The following is a 24,670-nucleotide window of genomic DNA, read 5'->3' as shown; positions in this document are numbered from 1 at the left end:
TTTCTATCATCCAACCAGATTGGATAAATGAAGCAAGGGAGGAATGGAAGATTGACGAAAAAGTGTGGGCACTTATTCGAAAGCTACAACAAGATTCCAGTACGTCTGATACATTTAGCTGGAAAAATGATTCGTTATGGTACAAAGATCGCTTATACCTCTGTAATAATTCCCAGCTAAAACAAAAGATTCTTATGGAATTGCACACTTCTCCCTTAGGAGGGCACTCAGGATTTTTAAAAACTTACCACAGGGTTAAGAAGGAATTTTTTTGGGATGGCCTTAAATTAGATATTCAAAAGTTTGTGGCAGAATGTTTGGTTTGCCAACAAAATAAAGTTGAAACAATTAAGACATCGGGTCTATTACAACCTTTATCCATTCCAAGCCAACGTTGGGAGGAGGTATCAATGGATTTTATCACAGGTTTACCCAAGTCTGAGGGAAAGAGTGTCATCATGGTGGTAGTTGACAGACTTACCAAGTATGCACACTTTTGTGCATTATCACATCCAATTAAAGCCAGTACAGTTTCTACTGCATTTATGGAAACAATTCAAAAGCTACATGGAAACCCAAAGATTATTGTAAGTGACAGAGATCCCATTTTCACTGGAAATTTTTGGACAGAATTATTTTCTTGTCTTGGTACTCAGTTAGCTCATAGCTCATCTTATCATCCTCAATCTGATGGGCAAACTGAGATAGTAAACAAATGTTTGGAAGGATATCTTCGTTGCTTTGTATCTGATAAACAGACACAATGGGTCAAATGCTTGCCTCTGGCTGAATGGTGGTATAACACTTCCTTTCATACAGCAACAAAATGACCCCATTTATGGCACTTTATGGGTATCAACCACCATACATCACATCATATTTAAGAGAAAATTCTAAGGTTCAGGCAGTGGAACATCACATCGAACATCAACAACAAGTCCTCCAACTCTTAAAGGATAACCTCGTGTTGGCACAGAATAGAATGAAACAACAGGCAGATCAACATCGCAGTGAAAGAAGTTTTGATGTAGGTGATTGGGTATTCCTACGGCTACAACCATATAAGCAAATGTCCCTCAAGCAAGCGAAGAAGGATAATAAATTATCACCAAAGTATTATGGTCCGTGTAGAGCCTCTAATTTGCACCTAATTATCTATCATTACCTACAGCTTTTCCTCACTTATCCCTCTCTTTTGCCCTATTTTCCTCATAAACCTATCCAGATCATTACATTTGATGTCTTTAAGCATGATTGGTTAACTTTGCTAATGTTTGACTGTTTGTCTAGATTTTTGACATATGCACAGAGATTCCGCAGCTGTCTGGCAATTCCGCAGCCATTCAGCAATTCCGCAGCTATCTAGTCATTCCGCAGCCTTTTCATTGATCTCTATGTTCCACGTGTCATTTTGAAAAACGAATCACATGGGCACGTGGGAATGAAGGTGTTAAAGGTTCCTATGCTATTGGTTCGGTCAGCAATGCCACGCACACCTCCGGTCAACGTGGATCAAACTTCGGTCAACAAAGCCAGCTCAAACGGTGCTGCGTGAGCTGAAAGGTCACGTCACTCCAGATGGCGATTCCTCCACGCTACGCAGGTTATGGGAGACAGGATCCAACCTTGGATTCAACCTCCATGACGACCGTACCCTCCAGATAAAACACGGACCTGTTTACGTGTTGTTGTACCTTTAATTAGCATGACTGTTAGTTAATTTCTCGTTTCATGTTTTACGCAGTAGGCAGTTGTTCATACGCCTATAAATCCAGCGTCTGCGTACGCTTAAGGATTAGTTTTTAGTTGCTGTGTTTATGTAATTGCTGCAATTTTAGTGTATACAGAAACTCTGTTTTAAAGCTGCTGTTTCAGCACTTTTTACTGTAATTTCTGCATATGAGTTAATAGAAGACTGTGCTGTTTTGACTTCAAGTAGCTGATCTTTCCTTGGGTTTTGTGGATGGAGGGCCCCCATTCATAACAGCCTTTGTACAGTAAATTTACCTTTATGTTCTTGCCATTTCCTTCTTTCGAATTCAGCAATTTTCCTTTTTTTTAAAAACATGTACAGTTTTGAATTACTTTCACTGTCATTTCATTTCCAGCATTTACTTTAACTGATCAGAATTGTTTTCTGCAGGTGTTAGCCCGGGATTATGTGTTTTTGTTGTATTTGCTTTATCTCTAATGGTATTTTCAGTTGTCATATTCATAGTTGCTGCCTTTACTCTGTTTTTCTAGCTTGATTTCTAGTTTAGTTTCTCAAGTTGTATGCTAACATATTGATGGTCTCCTTATCATAAGTTGTTCATCTTTAAGAGATCAGAATACTAATAAAGTACAGCTTGCTTTGATTAGTTTTTTGACTTATATCACTAACTCTTTCTTCACTTGTTACACATTACAATGTATGTTGGAAGCAGAATGTTGGAGAAAGGCACAGTGGTGTTATAATTTGTCATCTTAGAGCTTGACTACTTTTTAGACTTATATCTAACTACTTCTTAATCGTGTTTCACATAGTACTATATGTTGGAAACAGAGTGTTAGGAAGAGATGAACATTATAATTGGTCTTTAAAGTGGTTTTTTTGACCTTTTTATTGCAGCAGCATGAGTAGTGACTAGTGCCATTAGAAAGTGGTTTTTATGCTTTGCTTTCTGTTTCATTTCAAGTTATTTCTTTCAAGCTCTTTCTTTGCAAGTTTAGAAGGTAGTTAGAAACCACCAGTAACACACACTCACTCATTTAGAAATCACCTTACACACACTATCACTCATCTGTTTATAAAACCTCCATTCCATATTAGGAAGATAAATTGACCACAAACAACACCCCCAAACGACAAAAAGATCTAAGAGGTTGCTTAAGTACATATAGTACACCTTCACTTCATCAGCTTACGAGCCCCGGGTTGACAATTTATGATAGCAATTTAGACAACACTAAATTGACTAAACATTTTGGCGCCGTTGCCGGGGAAGTGAAATTAAGTAGCCATATTCTTAGAAAAAAAAAACATAAAATTTCAAGAAAAGAAGTTGATAACCTATCAAAGTATGCTCTCCTCTTGCACTTCAAAGTGATCTGGAGGATCAGAAAAGAGAAAGTTATTGATTTAGTAGTTTCTTGAGTATGCTCTCTTCTTGCACCTAGAGTGACCTGGAAGATCAGAAAAAGGACTATTAACTTGACTTGAAGAAAAAATAATAAAAAAAAAATGACATGCATAGAGCTAGAGATTCCAGGGGAAGGTTTTTAGCTAGAGCTCGAAGTTCAATTTTTACAAGTCCATCTGCTTCAAGGGATAGACAAGAGACACCTCCCTCATCTCCAACCAACACTCCTAGCCCTAGAATTCCTGGAATTCAAGAGCCAAGAATTGACTCTCCCACACCTTCTATTGAATTTGAACCAGGAAGAGACCCTTCTCTTTCTCCTACAGAAAGACCAATTGTAATTGAGGAAGTAGAATCATCTGAGGAAGAAGGGGAAATCTCTTCTCATTCACCCTTTGTAGAAGAACCAGAAGATTTTGAAATCCCTAGGGGAACCATCATGGCAGAGGAAGAAGGAGGTGGTAGAGGTAGAGGTAGAGGTAGAGGAGGAGGAGGAAACAACAACAACAATGGAGGAGGTAGAGGTCCCCTTGGAGGAGGAAATAGAGATGGGGATAACTCATTTGGGTTTCCCATTGTTAATGAGGATTCCCGAGCTACTATGAAAAACATATCGCCATCTGTCCTCCCAAATTTCCATGGGTTAAGAACTGAGGACCCTGAAACATTTTTATTTGAGTTTGAAGTTGTGTGTCGAACTTATGACTATCTGGATGACTCTCAGAAACTCAAATTGTTCCCTTCCACACTAAAAGATCAAGCTTTGAAATGGTTCATGGGGTTACTCACTCAATCCATTAGGTCTTGGGATGAGATGAAACAAACATTTTTGGATAGGTATCTGGATTATTGTATGCCTACTAATCACAAGGACGAGGTATTTAAAATGATACAAAGAGAAGATGAGAGCTTAGAAGATTTACTTGAAAGATTTCAATATAACCTGAAAAGAGCAAAAATGAGTAACTTGGATGAAGAGACCTTAAAAGCCCTCCTATTAAAAGCCATTAGGGATGAATGGATAGATATCTTGAACATGATGGGGAAAGGGGATATATCTCAACTTTCACTCAATGATATAGCAGAACTATGTATCCATCTCTCAAGGGGCAAATCAAAAACTCAAAAAGGGCCTAGAGATCCTTCTCTCCTTAGAGCAAATAAATCTGCAACAGGATCAGTAAGTAGGTCTGAAATCGGCAATATGCTTGATGAATTCAAAACTAACATCTTAGGGAGTCTTAGTGAACAATTAGATACCCTTAAGATTCACAATAAACAAAAAGCAGAAGCTGAGGCTTTAGCCATCTTTTGCCCGAAATGTAGAAAGAAACATGCTTTAAGGGAATGTCCCTTGGATGCACACGTTGTAGAAACATGCGTAATTTGCTCAGAAACTCATGAGACCAAGGATTGTCCTTCAATTCCTGGCCTCAAAGCAGTCTTTCAAGAAGATCCAAATACACTTGAATCTCTCTGTTTTGTTGCAAGGAGACCTTGGCAAGGGCAACAGAATCAAGGGTTTAACAACTCTATGAATTTTCAAACCCAACCAAATTGGAATCCTTGGCAACAACCCTGGCCTCAACCTCAAAATCCTTTTCAAGCATGGATGCAAAGCATGCAAAATCCTTATGGGAGATTTGCTCAATTCTATCAATATCCTCCATCTTTTCAGAACCAGCAAGCTCCACAACTTCCAAATCAAGGTCAACAACTATCATTGCCATACCCTCAACAACAACAACCTCCTCCACAAAATCAAAATTCTCAACTCTGGCTTCAATCCCAACAGAAGTCAAATCAACTTCCCTCTCAGCCATTACCAAATCCCAATAATAGGAACCCTCAAAATGCTTACATGATGGAAGGTCAACCATTCCCTACCTATATGGTTGTTCCTCTCAATGAAGTACAACTCAGATCAGGTAGAATCCTAGATCAACCTTCTACAAGTGGTCAACAGCCAAGCATTTCTGAGGAAGAATCTCTTAAAGTCAATAAGGGTTCTGAAGTATCACTTCAAAACCAAAATATCCAAAAAGAAAAAGAAAAAGAATCAACCCCCACAACTCCCATAGTTGAGCAACCGACATCTTTAGCTACACCTCCTTTCCCTGAAAGATTACAAATTGACAAAGGAGTGGAAAAGCAAATTTGGTTGCCTGACTATAGTTTTCTAGATGAATTGAAGAATGTCTGTATCAAGATCCCCTTGTTACAAGCCATTAAGGAAATTCCCATTCTAGCAAAGACAATAAAGGAGTTGAGTTTGAAGAAAACAGGAAAGAGAACCAGAGATACCAAAAGGATACATCTGGTTGGAAAAATTGCAGACATTATGATGGGTAAGATTACCATGCAAAAGTATGTGGATCCCGGTAGCCCTATTGTCAAAACTCATATTAATGGGGTTGAAATCCCAAATACTTTGATTGACTTAGGAGCCGCTATCAACATCATGAGTAGACAGACCATGGATCAGTTAAAGCTTCCTAACCTTCTCTTTACACCTACTTTACTGCAACTTGCAGATCGATCAATCATCAAACCTGATGGTGTATTGGAAGATATTCCAGTCTCCCTAGACTCTTGGGAATATCCAGTTGATTTTATGATTTTAACTCCCAAGAACAATCTAGGAGGACATCCTCTTATCTTAGGAAGACCTTGGCTAGCAACAGCTGATGCTTTTATCAGTTGTAGGTCTGGGGACATGTATATATCAGATGGTAATTCCACCAAGAAATTCAACTTGTATCCTCCAGCAAAGGCAATAACAGAAATAGGAGAAGATGAGTGGGTCGATGATGAGGATACTATACAACCTGTTCTAACCATCTATGAGATCAGTGAAGACAGTCAAATTCTAAATACATTGGAAAATTTTGAAATATCTTTAGAGTATGACTCTACACAGTTTCAGTTAGATGCAGACATTGAATATCTCTCCTCTAGACAGATGTCTCTCTTCTCAATGGAAGAGTTTGGTAGTTCTACAGTTGAAATCCTTCCAGGAAAAACATTGAACATTAACAGAAACTTGGAAAGACCACAACAAGAAGAATTAACCAAACTTTTGCAAAAACATTCCACTGCATTTGCATGGGAATACACTGACATGAAAGGAATCGATCCTAAGACTTGTATTCATCACATCTATATTGAAGAAAACAGCAGACCTATTAGGCAACCACAGAGAAGGATGAATCCAAACCTTAGGGAAATCGTGAAAGAAGAACTCCAGAAATTACTCAAGGTAAACTTCATTTACCCCATTTCAGATAGCCAATGGGTTTCTCCCTTGGTTATAGTGCCCAAAAAGAATGGTAAATGGAGAGTTTGCATTGATTATCGAGAATTGAACAAGGCAACCTTAAAGGATCATTTCCCTCTACCTTTTATTGATCAGGTACTAGACACTTTAGCAGGTAAAAAGTATTTCTCATTCTTGGATGGTTTTAGTGGGTATAATCAAATTCAGGTAGCACCTGAAGATCAAGACAAAACCACATTTACTTGTCCTTGGGGAACTTTTGCCTACCGAGTACTCCCTTTTGGATTATGCAATGCACCTGCTACTTTTCAAAGGGCTGTATTAGGTATCTTTTCAGATCTAATCCATGATTGTGTAGAGGTCTATATGGATGATTTTACAGTTTACGGTAATACATTTGAAGAAGCTTTGGAAAATTTGGAAAAAGTACTGATAAGATGTAAGGAAACAAATCTTTCTTTAAGTCATGAAAAGTGTTTTATGATGTTTACTGAAGGGATTGTTTTAGGACATCATATTTCAGGAGATGGGATTAAGGTTGACAGATCCAAAGTGGAAGTCATCTCCAAGTTACCTGTTCCAAATTGCCAGAAAGATGTTAGAAGTTTTCTTGGGTTTACTGGATATTACAGAAGATTTATTGAAAACTTCACTAAGATAGCATCTCCTCTTTTCAAATTGCTTACCAAAGACTGTGAGTTCAAATGGGATCCTGAATGTCAGTCTGCCTTTGAAACTTTAAAGACTAGAATATCTGAAGCACCCATCTTAAGGGGGCCAAATTGGAAACTCCCTTTCCACATTTCTACTGATGCTTCAGATACAGCTCTAGGAGCTATTTTGGGACAAAAGGATTTGATCCCTTATGCCATTTATTACACCAGTAAAAATTTGACTCCCACTGAGTTAAATTATACTGTTACAGAAAAAGAGTTCTTAGCTGTGGTACATGCGATCAATAAGTTTAGACACTACATAACCGGCTATGAAACTTTTGTCCATACTGATCACTCTGCCATAAGATATTTAATGAACAAACCTGTTACTAATGGCAGAGTTACAAGATGGCTTTTACTTTTACAAGAATTCAACATTACTGTGTTAGATAGACCTGGGAAACAAAACACAGTAGTTGATTTCTTGTCTAGAATCCAAAACACTAATGAAGATTCTCCAGTAGAAGATAAGTTTCCAGATGAATACTTGTTTGCAGTAACTACCAAGACTCCTTGGTATGTAGATATTGCTAATTATCTAGTTACAGGAAAGCTACCTCTACACTTATTTCCTAATGAGAAAAGGAAAATCATTCAGGAGAGTTCGCATTATTCTTGGATTTCTAATGAATTGTTCAAAACAGGGCCAGATTGTATAATCAGAAGATGTGTTCGGGAAGATGAAATGCCTGACATCCTTAAGGCATGTCATGATGAACCATGCGGCGGGCACTTTGCTGACAAGAGGACAGCCTATAAAATCCTTTCTCTAGGATATTATTGGCCTTCTCTCTTTAAAGATGCAAAGCAGTATGTTAGAAGGTGCGACAGCTGCCAAAGAGTTGGGAGACCAACTCCTTCAAATGAAATGCCACTACAGCCGCAGGTATGCATCGAACCCTTTGAGAAATGGGCTCTAGATTTCGTTGGACCTATTAATCCACCATCAAAGCAAAAGAAGTATATATTGGTTTGTACTAACTATGTTACTAAGTGGGTAGAAGCAAAAGCTTTGCCTTCTGCCACTGAAAATTCAGTTGTTCAATTTCTTTTTGAGGATATTTTCACTCGTTTTGGTGTCCCAAGAGAAATTGTAACAGATCAGGGAAGCCAATTTACATCTAAATTGATGGAGAAGCTGATGGAGGAATATAAGATCAAGCACAGAACATCTACTCCATACCATCCGCAATCAAATGGCCAAGTGGAATCTACCAATAAAGTTCTTGAAGGCATTATCACCAAGACTGTTCATCTTCATAGAAGAGATTGGGCGGAAAGGCTTCCTGAAGCCTTATGGGCCTATAGAACTACATGGAGGAACACCACAGGACATTCTCCCTATGAACTTGTTTATGGGAAGGAAGTCCTGCTCCCCATTGAGTTCCAAATCAAGACCTTCAAGATGGCAGTCCAATTGGGGATGAGCCTCTCGGAAGCCCAAAAACACAGAATGGACCAGCTAAATGAGCTAGATGAAATAAGACAAGATGCAATTCTAAGGACCGATCTAGTTCAGCACCAAAGAACTAAATGGCATGATCGACACATCAAAGAAAGAAAGTTTCAGAAAGGAGATTGGGCTCTATTGTTTGATTCAAAGTTTAAAGGCTTCAAAGGAAAATTTCAAACTCATTGGCTTGGGCCATATGAGATTGATGAAGTCTTTAGCAATGGAGCAGTTCAAGTGAAAACTATTGATGAATTTCATACTCCTCTTATTGTGAATGGCCATCGCTTGAAGATCTACCAGAAGCCACTCTCAAAAGAGGAATTTGTCAAGTTGTTTAAAGAAGATTCTGCAATCAGGTTGGTGGAGAAGGATTCTTCTCCTCCATCAGCCTAATCTTTGGTTTTTGAAAAAAAAAAAAAAAAGAATAAATGTATAGGCCTGAAAACCAGTCTCTGATTGGCAGTCCTATGCAGAAAATCTGAGGTGAAAATCAGGGTCACCTGACACCTCACATTTTCCAAAAAATCTCTCTCTCCCCTTATTTCATCTCATTTCGCCATTTCATCCACTTCATTCACCATCTCATTCATCCAATCACTCTCACTCCACCTCATTTCTTTCCATCCATTCATCCATTACATTCCATCTCACCAATAAAGTCATTGTCAGATTTATTTCACACAGCTAAAGTTGTTTTGTGTAGACAGAAGGGTATCACTGCAGTTTCCGCAGCTGAGGAGCAATTCCGCAGCCAACATCCCAATTCCGCAGCCGATACACTTTCTGCACCTGCATAAAAAAAAAACACAGTCTGTTTTAAGAAGGAATCTGCAGTCCAAAAATCATCAGCAAAAAATTTGAAAAAAGGTCATGTAGCAGCAATAAACAATGAAAGGTTAGTGACAGATGAGCAAAAGGAATCAAAGCGCGGATACATAAGGTATGATCTAATTTCTAAACCTACAGTTATAACATTTTGCATGGTTTACGGATTGTGTTTTTAGCCATTTAATGTAATGATTACCAATCCTCTCCATTGCTCGACCGGAAATCCGCGTATCTCTCAGCCTTAACGGTCCCTATTCATTAAACCCAAACACGGCTGCTCTTCCATTAAAACTTTTGTACCTGAGTGACGTAGACAATTGTACTACGGCTCTCTGCGTTATGATTCCGCAGCCAAATGTACACTCATGACCGATGTCTAAGGGACTTAACCGTTTCTTCCCATTATTCATAACCCTCCTACGCATGTATAATCTCATTCACGCTGTTGATTCACTTCCGCATTTCCCTTGTTTTCCACTGCTCTGCCTTATTCACTACTCTGCCACCGTAACCATACTCTGTTTCATTTTTCCTCCTTTGCTAAACTTTGACCACTGTTGTGAGTGTATTACGGCTGTTATGTTGTGTTGAAGCCACTGTTGAAGCCGTATAACCCTTTCTCCAGAGTATTAAAACAGAGCCGTAAGACAAGCCAGAGAGCTGATGGGTAAACTTTTGAGGGCAGAGCCAGAGGGCTCCAAATTTCTGGAAGGATATCCCCAAATCAAAGACGCTTTGCAGAAGGCAAATTGGCTCCAGTGCATCCAAAAATTCAAGGGTTACCATAGAGAGGTCACAAAGGCTTTTGCACGATCTTTGAAAGACAAAGACAACCAAGTGGAGATAGGAGATCTGAAATTTACAGTCACCGAAAGCAGTTTAGCACAGGCCACTTCACTACCACAAACTGGGGAGAGATGGTTCAAAAACCGATCAGTACAAGACCAGCAATGGAAACAAATTCTGAAGAATCCAGGTATGGACACTAGCATTTTTACAAAGGGAATCCCTGTTAGTCTTGTCAAAGAAGAATGGACAACTTTGCTTCTGTTAGTACAAAAATTCTTTACATGTGAAGGAAGGTTCGGAGTTTTGTATGTCTACCATGCCAAAATTATGATGCATTTCTTAGGAGAGCATGACATTAACCTTCCATATTTTCTACTCTCAAGCCTTAGAAAAATGTGCTCAATAGTCCAAAGAAACCCAAGAAACATTGAGCCACATTTGTATCATCATGGGCTTGTCAAAATACTAGTTGAAGAACAGTTGAAAGCAAAAAGAGATACATGGGAAAGATTTCTTGTAAGGAATCATTTCCAAGAGATAGGGGAAGCCTCTGGTGGTTCACCTCAAGTGCCTAAAAAGAGTAGAAGGAAAAGAAGAGAAGAAATTACCCCAGAAATTGTTGTCCAATTAGAAACTGTTGTCCCTGAAATTGTTGTCCAAGAAGAAATTGTTGCACATCATTCTGAAGAAGAAAATGACCCTGAGCCTGCTGTAGATATTGACCAAACAGCCCAAGAAATCATTACAGAAACCCTGCAAGAAATTTTCCAAGAAGCTGCTCAAAAGAAAAAGGAGAGTAGGAAGAGACAAAAGAAAGATAAAGGAAAAGCTATAGCCCAAGAAACCTACCTTACTCCTGAAAATTCCAGTGAAGAGGACACTCAGCCATTGGCACATAGATTGGCCCAACTTCATGAGGCTGCCCTTTCCAAGAAGATGCAAAAACAAAAGCAAAAGCAACAAAAAGGAAAACAGAGCATCACCACCGTGAGGAGGAGCAGCAGGATACAAAACAAAGTGGGGGCCACAAAGGATAAAGAGTCACTCATTATTGATTTGAGCACACCTGAAAAGGTTGCTACAAGACTTGACTTTGAGAAAAGCCCTCCACATGTTGAGCATGTTGAGACTAGTCCTCCACGTGAGGAAAGTCCTTTTGAGCATGAACCCGAATTTGAGCATGAGCCTAGTCCAAAGAGGTCACCAGAGATTGACCCAGATCAGCAGAAAGTTTATAATTACCTGGAGACGTTAGAACAAGCTGCTGCTGGTCCAAGCACTGTTCTACCTCTTGAGCAGCAAGTTCACTCACTCAAACAGGAACTTTTTGAGCTTGAAGTTTTAAATCGCCACATCATACAAGAGAATGAAAAATTGAAGGAGCAAGCTAAGGTGGACAAGATGGTCCACGACAATACCATGCTTCATCTGGGCCTTTGGCAAAGGGAAAACAGAAAGCTAAAGAAGAAATGCAGGAAGCTAAGCAGAGCCTTGGTCAATATAAAATTCAGATGCTTGGTGAGGAAACCAAGAGTCAATGTGGCTACACAGAGGAAGAGGAGAAGACTAGATGTCTTAGCAGAGGCATCTCAGCAGGTGGATTAAACAATGTTTTCATTGCATGAGGACATGCAACACCCTCGTAGTGGGAGTATGTAGAGCCTCTAATTTGCACCTAATTATCTATCATTACCTACAGCTTTTCCTCACTTATCCCTCTCTTTTGCCCTATTTTCCTCATAAACCTATCCAGATCATTACATTTGATGTCTTTAAGCATGATTGGTTAACTTTGCTAATGTTTGACTGTTTTTCTAGATTTTTGACATATGCACAGAGATTCCGCAGCTGTCTGGCAATTCCGCAGCCATTCAGCAATTCCGCAGCTATCTAGTCATTCTGCAGCCTTTTCATTGATCTCTATGTTCCACGTGTCATTTTGAAAAACGAATCACATGGGCACGTGGGAATGAAGGTGTTAAAGGTTCCTATGCTATTGGTTCGGTCAGCAATGCCACGCACACCTCCGGTCAACGTGGATCAAACTTCGGTCAACAAAGCCAGCTCAAACGGTGCTGCGTGAGCTGAAAGGTCACGTCACTCCAGATGGCGATTCCTCCACGCTACGCAGGTTATGGGAGACAGGATCCAACCTTGGATTCAACCTCCATGACGACCGTACCCTCCAGATAAAACACGGACCTGTTTACGTGTTGCTGTACCTTTAATTAGCATGACTGTTAGTTAATTTCTCGTTTCATGTTTTACGCAGTAGGCAGTTGTTCATACGCCTATAAATCCAGCGTCTGCGTATGCTTAAGGATTAGTTTTTAGTTGCTGTGTTTATGTAATAGCTGCAATTTTAGTGTATACAGAAACTCTGTTTTAAAGCTACTGTTTCAGCACTTTTTACTGTAATTTCTGCATATGAGTTAATAGAAGACTGTGCTGTTTTGACTTCAAGTAGTTGATCTTTCCTTGGGTTTTGTGGATGGAGGGCCCCCATTCATAACAGCCTTTGTACAGTAAATTTACCTTTATGTTCTTGCCATTTCCTTCTTTCGAATTCAGCAATTTTCCTTTTTTTTTAAAACATGTACAGTTTTGAATTACTTTCACTGTCATTTCATTTCCAGCATTTACTTTAACTGATCAGGATTGTTTTCTGCAGGTGTTAGCTCGGGATTGTGTGTTTTTGTTGTATTTGCTTTATCTCTAATGGTATTTTCAGTTGTCATATTCATAGTTGCTGCCTTTACTCTGTTTTTCTAGCTTGATTTCTAGTTTAGTTTCTCAAGTTGTATGCTAACATATTGATGGTCTCCTTATCATAAGTTGTTCATCTTTAAGAGATCAGAATACTAATAAAGTACAGCTTGCTTTGAGTAGTTTTTTTACTTATATCACTAACTCTTTCTTCACTTGTTACACATTACAATGTATGTTGGAAGCAGAATGTTGGAGAAAGGCACAGTGGTGTTATAATTTGTCATCTTAGAGCTTGACTACTTTTTAGACTTATATCTAACTACTTCTTAATCGTGTTTCACATAGTACTATATGTTGGAAACAGAGTGTTAGGAAGAGATGAACATTATAATTGGTCTTTAAAGTGGTTTTTTTGACCTTTTTATTGCAGCAGCATGAGTAGTGACTAGTGCCATTAGAAAGTGGTTTTTATGCTTTGCTTTCTGTTTCATTTCAAGTTATTTCTTTCAAGCTCTTTCTTTGCAAGTTTAGAAGGTAGTTAGAAACCACCAGTAACACACACTCACTCATTTAGAAATCACCTTACACACACTATCACTCATCTATTTATAAAACCTCCATTCCATCTTAGGAAGATAAATTGACCACAAACAACACCCCCAAACGACAAAAAGATCTAAGAGGTTGCTTAAGTACATATAGTACACCTTCACTTCATCAGCTTACGAGCCCCGAGTTGACAATTTATGATAGCAATTTAGACAACACTAAATTGACTAAACAGTCCGTACAAGGTGTTGCAAAATATTGGTACTATGGCATACAAATTGGAGCTTCCTGCAGCTTCTCGATTGCACCCAGTCTTCCATGTTTCATGTTTAAAGAAGGTTATAGGTGACAAGCTCCCAATTCAAACAATATTGCCAAAACTTGATGAGGAAGGAAAAATTATATTGGAACCGGAAGCAGTCACAGAAACAAGAACTCGATAGCTACGAAATCGATCAATTTCAGAGTATCTTATAAAGTGGAAGAACTTATCCGCTGAAGATTCCACATAGGAGGATGAGAATTTTATGCAGAAGTATCCAGAACTACTCAAGCGTTGAGGACAACACTTTTTTGAAGGAGAGGGGCATGTTGGGTCCCTATAATACTAGTGATTACCCCATTACTATTGTAGTTATACCCCTTATTTATATTGTTGTGCCCCCATTGCCCCCATATTGTTATTAATGTGCCCATAGAATCCCTCTATTGTTATTTTTGTGGCTTTATATTATTATTGTTAGGTCGGCTGGATTATATTGTGACTCCTTAGACTCCTATATATAGAAAGGAGGTTTTGTCATTTGTATCATCCAAGAATTGTTCATTTATGTAATGTAAAGGAGGTTGCCCCCTCGAAGAGGCTGAATTCTAAAGCGTTGATCTATCTTTTCTATCTTTTCTTGAGCTGGTTTCATAACAAAGAGCGATTAATCTCCTAACAAACTTGGTGACTCCACTTGGGAACATTTTAGTTTTTCAATGGATTCCTTTGTCTATCTTAGCCTTCTAGAACCTCTGATGACCGTAATTTGATTTTGAAAACCTGAATTTTAAACCTTTTGTGTGATTTTTCATTTTTCCTTGTGTTTCCAGTCATCGCATTTTTTTGTTTTGCACAGAGCGATTAATCACACCTTACCTACTTAGAAAGTGCGAACATTGCACTGGTAGAAAATTCTTACCTGTGTTGATCTCAAAATTTTAAAAAAAATTAGGGGTTTTGCCTGCTAGGTCTGGAAATTATTTATCCTTGTAGTTTATTGAATTTGTTGTTTATCTGAAAAAGTTAACCTTAGCTTGAATTTTTTTGTTTAATTACCTATTTTTGTAAGTTTGTTTATCCTTACATATTTAGGCTTTTGGAATTTATTAGTTTTGTTCATCTATCAAAAGATGGTTTCTTACTTCTAGAAATTAGTTGTATGAATTTGTCTTCTTTCAGTGATATGATCAAAGAATTCATTGTGTCTAATGTAAATAATTTTATATTATTTTCACAGAAAGATAAATTAATTTGAGCTTGTTTGTTTGTTGGAGTGTTTTATGAAAAGAGTTCATATTCCTCTTCATGGAATATTTGTTTTTCGAAAAGAAAAATCGTGTATTGTAGTTTATGGGTGAAGTATGTTTTATCTTGCATCTTTTAGCAAAGTAAGTTGCATTTTTCAAAAAAAATCCCCCTCATGGTCGGGGGGGGGAAAGAATCATGTATCCCTCATTTTCTTTGATTTCCATTCAAAGAGTAGTTCATGTTTCTTGCTTTGAATGTTACACTTGTTTTTTTTCTTGAAACCTTTCACTCCTTACTATAATTAGTATTCATCAAAATGAAAAATATTGCATTTTCACATTCAATGCATTAGATTTGGAGTCAAGTCATAATGCCATGAGTTTCACCTCCATTACCTATTGAGTAAGAAATAAACTTTAAAAGCAGCGTTAATAAAATAAATTATACTTTTTATATTTCTAAGGCTCATTACACCTACATTAGATAAATTCTAGGGATTTGGAATAGGTTTGAAAGTTAACATTCCAAAGCTGAAAACAAACTTAAAATCTTGTGATAGGGAGAGAAATCCATTTTCTACAATTTGTCTCTAAGAAGCTACTCTTACATGGGATTCAAGCATGAGGTCATATATCTCAGGACCCCGAGTTGGCACCAAGGCCAACAAACACTCGTGACAGCCAACAAACACTAAGTGGTGAAAAAATAACTTAGAGGTGCGACAAGCATGCCCACATGGAGGAGGGGCACCCAATACCACATGGGTGTAGCACGGAAAAGTTGTAGGGGCGCACGCCCGCATGGAGGCGGGGTGCCCGGGCACCGCATCAAGAAAGAAGTAGCGAGCACAACAGAAGGAGAGTGCCCACCCACATGAAATTGTGACATAATGGAGAGTGCATGGAAGCGTCACGCATCATAACATAGAAGCATGCCTGACATAGCGGACCCGTGCCCATGGGCGTGCCCGCACCATGGGACACTTGGGCGATGCAACGGCATAATGGTCAAGGAACACGATGGGTCAAGGCAAGCAAGTGAGGACACAGGGCAGCGTGTGATGTGACATGCGACTCATTGAAGTGACTAGCAGGGCGGTAACGTGAGTGACAAGGAAGGTGGAGTGCCTAAGTAAGGGGCACCCCTGCCCAGCATGGGGCACCCACTCACCCATAGGTAGGTTGGCCCCGGGGCGCGCCAAACCATGAAGGGGAGGCCAACCAAACTTGAAGGGTAGGCCCAAACATTAAAGGGGCGTCAGCCAAACAAAATAACCTGGAAAGGAAGCCTATAAATATAAGCGGAGGATTTCAGCCAAGGGTAGAAGGTAAGTCGACCAAGTATATCACAGAACAATTCGAATTGTGATCTTGAAGAGTGGACAAAGTTGTGATATCGCAGGGCACGAAGTTTGCGATATCGCAAAAAACCAAAGTTTCGCACAGGGAAGAAAGGACGCAGGAAAGAGGGTGCAGGCAAGGTGGGGCTCGCCCACCAAGCTAGCACGACCGGGAAGAATTATTGGTCCTTTTTTGGGTGGAAATTTTGTGGTTTCTATACAGGTCACAAGTGCAGGGCAGGAATGCATGAACTTATGAGTTGGGTGGACAAGTTTGTTGGTTTGAGTTAGGCAGTTGCCATGCTTTTGTTATACTTTGTATTATATTGTAGAAGTGCTAATAAATGATTGGGGAAAACTAGTTTTGGTAGCTTCCCCCTCCCATCGTAAACTTGTGTTACATATATGATATCACATTGTTACATTATTATTGATGGTTATCACACTATTTATGAAGTAAATGATAAAGAAGTAAACGAATTGTAATTCCACTGCATAACTGAAGAACCCTTGAATGATAATTTGGTTAAGTGTTGAAATGTAAGCGTAGTCTAGGTGAAATTAGCTTAATAAGAAGTGAACTCCCGACATTTCCGCACAATGCCCATAGTGGACTTAATTTGCCACAACGTGGGGACGTGATAGTTGGTATCAGAGCCTACTTTGTGAAGATTGGAGGCAGAGATACAATGGTTCACTTCATGAGCAGTTGGCATCAGAGCTCGTATCGAAGGAAGTGGGTGATGTATTGAAGTTTGGTTTAGCAAGGGCAGAGGCAGACCAAGGATCGATCGAAGCTAAACAAGGGAAGAAATAAGGTTACGAAACTTTTTTGGCATAGTCGTGTTGAAGGCAAACATAAGTGTTGTTCAAAAAATTGTAGAAATGGAAGATTTTTGGAAAGATAGAAGGCAGCAACACTTTGAAGAAATTGTGAAAGAGTGGGAGCACTTGAACTGATCAAGGAGAGGATAGTGGACTTGTGAAGGCCTTTGAACACTTTCCAAGAGAAGTTTGTCTCACTTGAAGAACTTAACGAAGAACAACGATGAGGTAACCGTAGGCTCCAAGAACTCATGGATGAACAAGTTCGCATAAGGGAGAAACATGCTAAGTTGTAGGGAAAAGTCGAGGAACTTGAAGAAGAGATCAAGAGGGACTTTCTTGATCATAAAGATGCTCGCATAACCATAGAGGAGCATGATATTGAACACATTGAGAAAATTGGGGCTTCGTTTAGAGAAATGAAGAATGATGAGCAAGAAATTGGAGCACTCCAAGTTGAAGGAGTCACTATGTGTTGAGTAGGCATGGTTAAGAAACATGCGAAGAAGGATGAGTTTGGTGGAATGAAGGCCACTCAAACTAAACCAAGTTTGAGTTTCCAAAATATGCCTAAAGGGGAAGTATAATATCTCAAGAGGATGGTCATATTGAGACATGGGACGAAAGACGGGTCAGATGAGGAATTAATGAAGAAAATTGCAGAAGTAAGGCACAAGACAAGACCCGTGCAGGATGAAAGTGTGTTGGGGTTGAGTTTTGTGCAGGTACTCGTATATGGAATAAAAATTGTTGCGTTGGTTGATATAGGAGCTACGAACAATTTCCTTAGCAAGAAGGTGGTGAATTCCTTGACGCTAAAAAATGAAATGGAAAGGGAGTTAAGTGATTTCAAATATATTAACTCAGGCATGAAGGATGAGACAAGAATTCTAAGGGATACATACGTGAAGGTTGTCTCATGGTTTGGAAATTTTGATCTAAGGGTGATCAATATGGATGATCATGCTATGCTCTTGGGGCATGACTTCTTAGTAGCATCTCAAGCCATACCAATGATGGGCTAAGACGTACTCTTGATTACAGTTGATGGGAAGACCATGACCGTGTCGATGACAAGGAAGAGTCTCTTGGGGTGTCACCCAAGGATTGCTTCAATCATATTATATGAGAAAAACTTGAATGTGAAGCATGAACATATGGAACGACAAGACGTTGGAAGTTTGACTCAAAAAATAAGGGAGAATAATTTAATGGACCTTGTTGCAAGAGCCATAAAAGAGAAGAAGGATAAAGGTGAAGAAGTGACTCCACCCAGTGCAAAGGAGGAGGATGTGAATTCTACCATAGAAATTCACTAAGGGAGTGTTGGAAGGAAAAAAGGCTTGAGTTCTTCTTCCAACACAAGCAAAGAAAGTGAAGATGCAGATAGGCATCCGGCAGGCATAATAGATTATTGCAGATATGTTATGGGCATCTATGACTTCTAGTTGACTAAGAAGAAACTTGAGAAGATAGGATGTATGAAGGAAGAGGTTGTTATTGTGTAGAATTACTTGAGGATGCAACATCAATCGAATACATGGGTGGTTGAGAGCTAGGAAGGCAACTTCCTAGCCCTTGCCATACACTAGACCTTTGAGGATGGGTGAGTGCAATGCCTTGAAGAGGAGGAGGTGTTGCACAATAAAGGGGACTTGGGAGAATAGGTCTCGTAGCAGAAAGAAGTAATTCTTGGATGGATGTGGTTGTTGGTCTATGACTGAGGGTGGCACATGGATGATATCATTGATGAGTAGCATATTGCAGATGAGATGGGGATATCTTCATGGGATTAGGTATGATAAGCGTTGGTTGGGGGACTGATGCATGAAAATGGAAAGGGTTCTTGATCAAAGTTTAAATATGTGATGAATTATTGGATAAATGACTGACGAAGGCATAAGGAGGTGCATTCTCGTGGGTTGGACATGATGGTTGGATTAGCTACCCAACTAGTTCGAGTCATGAGGGTCAATAGTGTACTAAGATATGTTCAAGTTGAGTTGGAGTATAGTAGTAGCAATTCAAATGATGACGACATGCAGTGGGTTGGCACGATATGAATTGCAACGACGCATTGCAACTGAGTTTCAGGGAGAAACCTTCCATGATTTGGGGTAGTGTGGAAGATTGCGATGAGTTGTGACTAATGACCATGAGATTTAGGAGTCTTTACCCATATGAATTAATGAGCCTTGATAAAGGTTCATATAAAGGAAGCAGAGGGTTCATGCAGCACGGACAATTGATTTTGGAGTTGATGACACTTTGCAACTATTGGACTTGGAAAAAGATTTTTCTGAGATGATGTTGTCGAGGGTGACAACCTTTTTAGAGTGGAGGAGGATGTTAGGACCTTGAGTTGGCACCAAGGCCAATAGGTGCTCATGACCACCCAGAACACTTAGTGGAAAAAAACTGACTTAAAGGTGCGGCAAATGTACCCATGCGACAAGCGTTCCCACACAGAGGAGGTACCCAAGATCACATGGGGGTAGCATGGACGAGTTGGAGGGGCACATGCCCTTGGCAAACCTGCACAAAGGCAGGGCACCGAGACGTCGTGTCAGGAAATAAGTAGTGGGTACAACATAAGGAGAGTGCTTGCCCACATGACATTGCAACATAACAAAGAGCGTTTGGAGGTAGCGCGCATCATAACATGAAAGCATGCACGACATAGTGGATCTGTGCCCATGGGTGCGCCCACACCATGGGATGCCTAGAAAATGCGATGACATAGTAGTCAAGGAATGCGACGGGTGGAGTCAAGTGAGTGAGGGCATGGGGAAGAATGTGACATGACGTGTGACTCAAGGAAGCAACCAGAAGGGCAGTAATGTGAACAACAAGGTAGGTAGAGCACCCAGGTAAGGGGTGCGCCCGTCGAGAAAGGGGTGTTCCCTCCCAGCAAGGGGTTCCCAGGTAAGGGGCATGTCCACCCAGCAAGGGGCACCCACTCACCTATAGGCAGGTTGACTCGAGGGCGCGCCCAACCATGAAGGGGCATCCAACCAAACTTGAAGGGTCAGATCAAACATTGAAGGGGAGTCAACCAAACAAAATAATTTGGAAATGAAGCGTATAAATATAAGTGGAGGAGCTCGGCCAAGGGAAGAAGGCATGTCAACCAAGTACATTGTGGAACAAGTCAATTTTGCATATCGCAGAGTGGGCAGAGTTTCGATATTGGAGGGTGCAAAGTTTGTAATATTACAAAAAACTAGAATTTCTCACAAGGAAGAAAGGGCATGAAAAAGACAGCGCGGGAAAGGTGGGGCTCACCCAGTGAGCTAGAACAACTGGGAAAAATTTTTGTTTTTGTTTTGGGTGGAAATTTTGGAGTTTCTATACAAGTCACAATTACAGGGCTGTATTGCACGAACTTGTGAGTTGAGTGGACGAATTTGCTGGCTTGAGCAAGGCAGTTGCCATGCCTTTGTTAAACTTTATAAAATATACTTTGTGTTATATTGCAGAAGTGTTAATAAAATATTAGGGCGAACTACTTTGGGGAGTTCCCCCCTCCCATCATAAACTTGTTTATATATATGATATCACATTGTTACATTATTTTTTATGGTTATCGCACTGTTTATGAATTAAAGTATAAAGAAGAAAAGTGAAATAAACGAATTGTAATTTCACTACATAATTGAAAAACACTTGAATGATAATTTGGTTAATTATTGGAATGTAGGCGTAGTCCGGATGACATTAGCTTAAGGAGAAGTGAAATCTCATTGGGGTCACATAGTGCCCACGGTGGAATTAAGTCGCCACAACATGGGGTCGTGACAATATTGGACCCAGGGAAGTAATAGACCCTACTTCATTAGTTACCATAGCACGATTTTCACGTATTACAAACAGTGTCGAAAGACACTTAGGGATCACTTGGGAGGAAACTCCCAAGGGGATTACAGGCCTTACGGTTTCCTACCCTTGCGTGTACGTCTGACTGTCAACTTTCCCCACAGGCCAGGTTATTGTATGTGGTAACCTTAGTGACCATAATCTTAGGTATTTTACCCAAGGTGACGACGGGGGGGGGGGAGTCCCTGTTATACCTAGAATAGTCTTTGACTAGACTCACTTGGGCCTTCTTGGAGGGTACTTCACACAAGATGGTATATGTGAAGATACTTGCACTATGTCGTTACTATTAAGAAAGTTGTTAGCGTAACTGGTTCCACCTGCTCTATCTCTAGCCACTTTTCACATTGATCTTTGTGTAGTTGGATTTCCTCACCAACTAGTGATTTCGCTATGAAATGTTTTTTGCATGGTTTGACTCCTTAGATTTATTAGTGTCTGTTGTCTATTTTAGTATTTAGTAGACCTTAAGTTGAATCTGATGGCAACAGTTCTAGAATTTTCCAATCAAGGAACCCCTTTTAACAGGGATCCTATTAATTTTCCTTGCTTTGGAAATGTTGGTCCTCCTTACATGGCTACGTTGTCTCTTCCTAGATTCACGATAGGTTTACTGGTATGGTTGTTTTCAACTTTGTTGGTCCCAAACACCCAATTTTCTTCACCTTAACCAAATTCTCCACCTCAACAACACCAACCTCATGTAGACCCTTTACCTTCTTCACCCATCATATCTTCTTACCTTTCTTCATCTTCACCTGGTGAAAATATTATTGTTAGTAATCGAGAGGCTAAGAAGAAGAAGAATTAAGATAAAAAGGAGCCAACCAACCAACCATTATTGTGAGTGTTGATAATGTTGAGGAACCCTCCGACATACATCACACGCTCAAATTCCCTTGTATGTTTTGTAAGGGTGGCCACCTTCTTATTGATTTTCCTAGTATTCCTAGGATCTTACAAGTGTCGTCCAAAGATTATTGTCAACTTATTGTTGGTCCATCAACTGGTGATTATAAGGTTCCAAGGGAAAAGGGTAAAGTTAGGTTTCCTTGTAATATATGCAAAGGGGGTCATCAAACTCACATTTTCCCTCATATGGATGAAGCCTCAAAATTGTTGGAAGACAGACTATTTCTCGACAGCAAATTCCAACTGTTTATTGTAAGCTTTCTCCCAACCTACCATTAGTTGATGAAATGACTGATCCAATTCCAAGTTCATTCAATCCCACTCTTCCCTTGGAGAATGAAACCCATATCACTCAAGTTGATGAACTACTGGTTGATCAAGTGGTCAACTTGATTCTATCTTTGGTCAATCCCACTCTCCCCTTAGAGAGTGAAGCTAATATATTTTTCTTGTTGATTCAAATATTTTCTGATAAGGGGAGATTTCTTTCCTTTGATTGGAATAGACTAATAGAACCTTGTCTCCCTTCTTGCACCCCTTTCCAAATCATTATAAAGTATTGTGATAAGAACGTACGTCGCACCATTATAGATAAAGGTTCTTTTGTTAGAATTCTATCCTCGATTGCTTGCCAAGCTTTGGGTTCCCCTAAACTTGTGTATGTTACTAAGAATCTATTGGATTTTAATAGAAGATCCAGTAAACCTTTAGGGATCCTCCTCATTTTCCCATTTTTGAAGTAAATTGTATATATTGATGTTATGGTAGTCCAACGCCCCTTGAATTTCAATTTTCTCCTTGGGTGAGACTATGTCTATGCCATGAAAGTTATTTTTTCCACTCTCTTTCGGGTAATGTCTTTCCCTCATGTTGGAAACGTTGTGATTGTTGACTAGTTTTTGTTCGTTGGTCCTAATTTAACTGTCAACCATCCGAACTCCCTAAATTTTCCCTATACACAAGTGGTATCCACCCCACAATAGGTTAATTTTGTGGCAACCTGTCCCATGCCTTCACTTACCGATGAAAGAGATATTATCACTCTATGCTCGACTTCTTTTGACTTAGATCTGGTAGTTGACATGGTGAACCCTTCAATGGGGACATTGGAGCTTGATCTTCCTACCCCTATTGAGCCCCTTGACATGTACTCCTTCTAAATAATTGTTCTTCCATCCAATAAAGGCCTCTTAGAATACATGATTGAGGTATGTACTTTAGCATGTGTTCCTTCAAGAGAATTTTCCTCCTGGAATCCATGATCAGGTCATCATGAGCATATTTCCTTTTTTGTGTCAAGCTCATTAAAAAATTAAACAAGGTTCCATGATCATAGTTATTTTCCTATGTCAAGATTGTCTAAAAATGAAATAGCTCTCATCAGCATGTTTATTTTCTTGTGTCAAGCTCGTTAAAAAATGAAACAAGGTGCGATGAGCATAGTTCCTTTCATGTGTCAAGCTTGTTAAAAAATTAAACAAGGTGTTATGAGCATAATTCTTTTCCTGTGTCAAGCTCTTTAAAAAGTGAAACAAATCTCTCAGCTCCATAAATTTTGGGGAGCATGTGCCTCTAGTCATCATTATGAAATTAAGCAGCTAGCTTCTATTCTTATGTCAAGGGCATGGTACCTATCACAAGCATAGTTTTTATTTGTTTCAAGCTTATTTAAAAATGAAACCTATATCAAGCATAGTTTTTCTCTATTTCAAGCTTTTGTAAAAATGATACATATCACAAGCACGGTTTTCTCTCTATTTCAAGCTTGTGTAAAAACGAAATGTATCTCGAGCTTAGTCTTTGTTCCTTCTAATGATCGTAAATATATGATAATAAGTTACTGAGTATATTTTTATCACTTTTTTGGGCTCGTGAAAGTTGTATGAAAAAAAGAACCCCCCTAGAGTTCTCATTAAGCCATTTTCAAACTCTCTAAATATGAAAAGATAATCGATTGATCTTGTTTCCTTTCGCACTCGTAAAATTATTTGAAAGAACATCTACCCAAGTATAAGTTTAACCCTTTTCCAGACTAAGTAGACTAATTACGAAAAAGGAATACTTTAGTCAATCATGACTAAAAGAGTTCTCTCTTGTATTATTTTATACTTTTTTAGCCTCGAGAGACTAAATTTACGAAAAAGGACCTTATGGAGTTTCTTTTTTAGTTTATTTTCAAACTCTCTAAATGTGAAAAAGAAGTGGAGTTAACCCTTCACTAGACTCATAAAACATAAACAGTACAGGATTCATCAATCATGATGAGATCGAACCACTCCTTCTCAAGGTTCGTTAAAAATACTTCGACGGACTCATCCGAAGGATGAGCTTATACTACAAACATATGTTATCCCCCTTAATATTGTGTAAACGTAAAGAGGTACTTGTCAGAAATGGTGGGGAAAAATGGGAAAGCAGTGTATAGAGTTTGTATTTGGCAGTGATTCGCTCTTGAACATAACGCTCTTTCACTTTTGTTTCTGATTAGGTTATGAAATCCACTTACCTATCTATTGTTCGCACCTCATTTAACTCCTTCATACTGGTCTTTGATCCCATTTTTCGTTGGTGTTGCCAACTTCGTATAGTTTCCCCAGTATGTTCAAGATAATATCAACCTTAGTTAATATTGTGTAGTACATATAACCCTCTCTCATGTTGGCCATCCCTGACTCATACATGAATTACTTTGTTTATCTTACTTTGAATCTTGATACTTGTTTTGTGTCATTGATGGAGGATACATCAAGGCCTTCTTGCGA

The sequence above is a fragment of the Pinus tabuliformis genome, chromosome 6 (assembly GCF_031772625.1).
Source record: "Pinus tabuliformis cultivar Carrire ecotype Pingquan chromosome 6, CPIR1, whole genome shotgun sequence".
NCBI lineage: Eukaryota > Viridiplantae > Streptophyta > Pinopsida > Pinales > Pinaceae > Pinus > Pinus tabuliformis.
The sequence above is the reverse complement of the archived record's forward strand: the minus strand, read 5'-3'. Positions refer to the sequence as shown.